Source organism: Hyposmocoma kahamanoa, unplaced genomic scaffold (assembly GCF_003589595.1).
Source record: "Hyposmocoma kahamanoa isolate Upper Pololo Valley unplaced genomic scaffold, ASM358959v1 180, whole genome shotgun sequence".
NCBI classification, from domain to species: domain Eukaryota; kingdom Metazoa; phylum Arthropoda; class Insecta; order Lepidoptera; family Cosmopterigidae; genus Hyposmocoma; species Hyposmocoma kahamanoa.
The window spans coordinates 24592-31209 of NW_020653711.1; positions in this window are offsets into that span (position 1 = coordinate 24592).

Genomic DNA, 6618 nt, shown 5'->3' on the forward strand with positions numbered 1-6618 from the left:
TTTTTTACAAGGACTAATAACTAATGTAATCGCTAATTAGTAATGGACTTATGAGGATGGAAAAAAAGGTCATGAATAGTATATAGTACACACGCCAGCACATCAAGTTACACATTGACGTATCTTGTTCCGTTGCACTGGAGGCGATTTTCGAACAAAAATGTGTAGTCTGATGTGCCGTTGTCCGTACAACAAGTGCATAAAACGCGTCACGCGCGTAAAGTGCATAAAAGGGTGGATACTTAAGTCGAAGGTAAAATGAGTTTTATGAACGAGTTAGACACTCTGCTTTTATCTTCGATGGTGAGGAAATTAAACAGCAATATTACAATTAAACGATAACACAACTATTGCCAAGAAAAAATGTTGATTTTCTTATTTCTCTTGGGTCTTCGCGGTAAGCGTTTTAGCCACTTTCAAAGTGTTTTGACTAACTTGCTTTAAAACGGGGAAACTTTTATAATATCATGGAATGTAATTTGGCAACGGGATTCGAAAGTTGGTGAAAAAGTGAAAAATAAACAGGCGAGGAATTAACAGATGTAAATAAACATGGTATAAATAAAGAACAAATTACAGCATTATTTTTATTATTCTTATTATTATTCAGTATTATTATTATTACAGCACTTAAATTTTTATATTATTTACTAAAATAAATTTAGATAAATAAGTATATATAGAAGAGTTATTGGACAACAACAGGTGGATGTAAGTCGGAAGAGGCACATGGGATTGGATAAACTTCTGAATAAGAGAAGAACGATCAAATTTCGGGCAATTTAAAAAATGTGATTTAAATTGCCAACTTCACCGCAGTCATACACATCGTCAACAACTATATTGAATCTCGCAAGGTGATCACTCTATTCAGTTATAGTTTAGAGAACCATGGTTTCACTGGTATTGATGGTTGGATATTGCTATAAAATCTACCTTTCAACTGAGAGCTCTCTAAGAAATATCTTGGGAAGTGTGATCAGGTCATGGTTATAAATCCTGTAATGAGCCATGTCCCCGCAGATGATATCATCATTGGCGAGCTTGTCAGCGTGTTCGTTGCTCAAAATTCCCGAGTGACTGGGGATCCAGGCGAACACTACTGAAAAACCTACATTTCAATCTACATTTGAATAGTCACTCTCTCATATTAATAATTACCGGAGAGATAAGTTTTGATCTAAACGGATATCTTATAAGTGCCTGAATGGCACTCATAGAATCCGAAAATATTACGGTCTTTTTTTAATTTAGCTAATAGAATATACTCAACGTATTTGTATAACCCGAAACATTCCCTAATGAAAACAGAACTCTCAGGAGGAAACTTTATTTCCTGTACAATATTATATTGGGAATGATAAACTCCTATTCCAACATTGCTATTGTTATTGTGTTTAGAAGCATCGCTATAAATGTGATGCAAAGTTTGGAGTTTTGTGTCTGTAACGAAGTTAAAAAAGTGTGTAGTTTCGACTGTTTCCTTGTTAATTCCTAAAGACAAACGAACGTCAGGGCTTAATGTTAAAGCATCATAAATTACACAGAAGATAGGAAGATTCACTGATATAGATTTTAAGACTTTCGTGGTTATTCACTAAATGATTATCACTAGTAACAGGTTTCTTACCACGGTATAGTTGACTCAACCCGTGACCATGGAGCGTGCAACCGTTCCGAAATATCGGGAAAATAAAAAGAAGTTATACCGTGGTAAGAAACCTGTTACTAGTGATAATCATTTAGATTCACTGATGTGTGAATTGGTGCGTGAATAGATAAATACTGGTGGAAACTGATAACTAAACATGGAAGGGATTTATGAATTCAATAAGAAGAGGAAGATTCCACTGATAAACGCTCTAGTCTAAATAACAAAGGATGCTTATAGGAATGAAACTATTTTTCCGGATTTAAATCGCGTATATTTGTTTTTTCAAACAAACCGACGTTTCGGGCCCTTTACAGGTCCCATGGTCACGGTTGAAAGGATGCTTAGTTAGCTGCAAGCATCGGAAAACATACTTATAATAATATATATCGATAGAAACTGTCTTCTTAAATGGAGGGGTAGTTCAACACATTGTACCTGCATAGCATTTATGGGGCTTATTTTCATTGCGCCGAGAATGACTCTTAGGGCTTTATATTGAATATTTTCTAGCTTTCTCAAAGCAGACAAATATTACAGGGTTTGAGAATAAAAATTGCGTAGTCAAAAAGGCTTCTAATTAAGGCATTGCACACCAGTTTTAAAGAAAAAGAATGTGCTCCCCCACCACACCCCTGTCAAACATCTTATGATATTTAAATTTTTTTCACTTTTGGCAGTTATATATTCACAATGGGGGATACCAGTAAGACGGGAATCCAAGATTACGCCTAAAAATTTCGTTTGTGATGTTATAGGAATGGATAAATCATTATACACTATATTGACGTCTGATGGTCTAAGCTTTCTAGAAAATACAACCACAGTACTTTCAGGGACCGATAGTTCAAGCCCGTTAGATGTTAACCAACTTTCTAAATATTTAAATGAAATATTCAAAGAGTGAGATACTGCGTGTATAGATTTGTTTGTTGCGTATAAAAGGACACGGTAAAAAGATTATACCTGATTTTTTTATTACAAGCACTTCTACAATTCCACTGCAGGATTATTTGGTCCATTAGTGGTAAGTATATTTTAAGAGAAATTTCAAAATTTTGGGCAACGTGTGACGATAAAATATTTGAGAACAAATTTGATTGAGAAGATAACAATTTAAAGAGAGCAATCACAAAGTCATTAATAGATCGGTCTGGAGGAGCATTGGGTAAATTAAGAGCTGTACCATTTGTTGATGCAGTAGACATTTGATAATTTTTGGCAAACGAAGCATGTTCAGCTTGGTTATTACCACCAAGAGGTTTTGGTGGTGAACGTGGCTTGAGGAAAACAGTTTTTTTGTGTGATTTATTTGGAAGTAAAGACGAAGTGGCTCTAAATGAATGTTCATTTATTCCAGGTACATTACGTAAGGATCAACGTACTGCATTAGCAAATGATTTGGATATTGTTGGAAATATCTTAGAGGGAGGCCTCTAAGATATTTGCAACAATATCCAAATCATAGCAGCATAGGACATGCTTGCATGCATGTCTTAAATGTTCTGGTTGGTAAGTCTTGAGACTTACTTATGGCAAAATGACAGCCTGAACATAGACCACAAGATCCACTCTCTTCATCAACTTCACAAGACTCCGCAACATGGTCATCACCACACTTATAACAACGGGGCTTGGACCGACACTGTAACTAGGTGTGTCCAAAACGGCAACAATTGAAACATTGAATAGTTGGATATATGTATAAATAATAACGCACACAATAACGCACACAATAAACATAGCCCCGCACTAGGGAAACCCTGTGTCGCGGGTGCCATGGACACACACATAAACAACCACAAATTACACCCAAACTCACGAGAGAAATAAATGTAGGCTATACAAATATTTCTCCCGGCCCGGGAATCGAACCTGAGACCTCTGCGTGGCAGTCCGGCATGGTAACCGTTCGGCCACGGAGGCAGTTGAAGTAACCGGCAAGGATATGTAGCACTTAAACACATGTTCTGGGGGACCTGACCATCAAAAATTAGAACCACTGTTTCCGAATTATTATATGTTACAACTGTATTGACAACTGTTTTGTATTTCATTCGCCTAACCTTCATAATTTTGCCACACCCAAAAGGTACCGATACATTTTCTAAAATTTCATCTTCAGTCCTGTCTGCTGGGACACCTCTTACTACTCCCATCCGGGACACATTAAATGTAGGTATAAAAGCTTTTAGTTTTTGTTGTGCAAGATTAGGGTGATCAACAAAATTATAAGCTTCTTTAAGGTTTGAAAAGGAAAGGGATACTCTGTTTCTACCTATCTTTTCAAACTGCCATTTATGAAACTTTCAAAGTTATTTTTCCTTAAAAAATTGCCGAACTGTACTTGTTTTACTAGTTGGAAGGAGAGTAGCGTGGTCATCAGAATTAACTGCTTCCCTTTTTACATGGACTACGAATGAAGCAGAGTCAGTTGATTGATACTTCCGTCCACCTTGGCATTGAGGAGCAATATTGGAAGATAAAATGTCATTTTGACAGCGAGACAGTATAGTTGAGGCGTTATTCTCTTGTACATTTGTTGTATCAGAATTGGTGATAATTGGAGGCTTTTTCGCAGCTTGTTCATCTGAGTCGTAATTAACAATTAGGTGTAGATTCATATAGTTTTCCATTGCCATTTTTTTTAAGACTTTTTCGCTTACAATGTTTGCACTTGCAGGATTTGGAACGTTTCCTATCGAGTATAGGAATATTGTGTTCCGTATCCATCACATTTTCCTGCCCTATACAAATGGTAAGACCCACATGAGGTACACAACCCCCCGGGTCATCGGGAGTTTCTGCCCCATAACAAAAGGTATTAAAAAACTCACCTACAATGAAGAACTATACTAACTATCTACACAAACTAAATAACTATTTATATACAATATAAAACAAAATAATTCGTCTGATCACTTTTAAATTATTTTTATTTAGTAAAAACTCGAAAACACGACCGCTAAAATCGAAGTTTCCCGCGTTTTTTCCCAAGAAAAAAAAAGAACTTTCCGCCAACGTAGTACTTTTTTTTCTACACGTGACTCAGGTCGGACTTCATAATGCTTAGTTACGTTTCGCAAGCTTTTATTTTTTATGCATTTCTATTTCTTATAATTTATTAGAATTACTATTGCCCGTTGCACCAAGTACCAAGTACTATTGCCTACTTTTTTAATTTTGTAACTTAACACGAATTAAAAAAACAAAAGTAAAACTTTATTTTAAAAAGTTCTAGTGTGCGTGGCTGTTAGCGCAGACGTCAATGCCTCGGTCTTAAACGATGATTTTATTTTATGCCCTAGAACACGAAATCTTATTTTATGCAGCCTACACCCAGCGTAAATACGAACTTTATGAGTATGAGACGTGAAAAATATTTTTTGTATTTGTTTTTCAAACAAACTAGTATATCGAGCTCTATACAGGGGATCTACTCTCGTTCTCTGCCCGACATCCATCTGAAAAAAATTACAGTCAAATAAATAATACTCGACAAAACAAAAACAATGCCAAGTATGGGATTGCCCATCATGAGTATTTTAATCTGGTCGAGTATTACTTATTTCATGTATGTCACAACAATTTCGAATGGCGAACGATAGTTGACCCAGCCAGGCTGATTTTAATTCAAATCGGAACCGAACCGTTCGGGTAGCCCATCCGAGTCTCGAAATGAGATGGGTTTCCGAGCGAAAAGATGAACCTGATTCCTATTATAATCATTGTAATTTGTGAGTTAAATCAACTATTGTTCCGATTTGAAATGTCAAAGTTTCCGATTGGCCAGTTGTGAATCGCAATTACGCGCCGACTCGGAAGAGATGCAGTTCCCGATCGGGAGAGGCAATCAAAGTCAAGCTGCTGGTTCTTTAGTCACGGCTGACCCACACGCGACTTAGATCCGAACAAAATAGTTTCATTTCCAACGTGTAGAAATCGAAAAAATCTAGTAATGTCAGTACAGAGTACTAAAAAACCGACCTCCAAAGTCATTCATCCCCTAGTGTCCCACGCTGAGAGGTGGAATATTTTCTTTAAATTTAAATGGGACCTTTCCTTAGATAGCGGTCGTCGTACTCCGTTGTTACCATTATTGTAAATATACAATGCGTAATTGTCTCCATCGTGCATTATCATCGTGAAGTGACTGAATTTTTTTTATTTCAAGTATATGTTACATCCAGTTTTTGACCGACTTCAAAAAAAAGACGGGCTTCAATTAGACTGTATTTTTTTTGTATGTATGTTTTTATCGCGATAACTTCGGCATTTGTGAACCGGTTTTGATGATTATTTTTTCGTTGGAAAGAGGGCAACTCAGTATTTCTCTCAGTTAAATTTGAAGAAAACATTCCACCTATAAGGGTGATAAAGTAGGGGATAAATCCTGTTACGCGGACTTTCCGGTAACCGATTACTTACAATAAAACTTGTCAAATACATGTATAATTCCACGAATTTTTGAGGACGGTTTTTTTTGTAATCTATTCTGAAATTATTTCTAAATTCCTAATTTCAATTTTCAAATTCAATATATTTAATTTATTAATTTAAACTTTCACACATTATTTGATTTTTAATTCGGGACTTAATCACGTATAAAACATAATATATTTTAATTACCAGATAGATAGACATAGAGATCACGGACATTACAATACGTCCGAAATGTCGAGGTAATTAAAATATGTTTTATACGTGACGTACGTATTTTAGTCCCGATTTAAAAGTCAAATAATACTTAATTTAGCTTAGTCACTAGGTAAAAAAGTTTACTACATTTAGTAAAACAAACAATGTGAAGGGTCATCCTCAGCGTAACCAAACCCACACCCACGAAAAATTTCACGAAGTGTTACTAAATTCCTACAATTTCAGAGTTCATTGTAATCCATTGTTGCGGGCAAATGACAGTCATAATGAAATCGTCTCATTAAATTAATTCACGCCTGTGCAGTGCT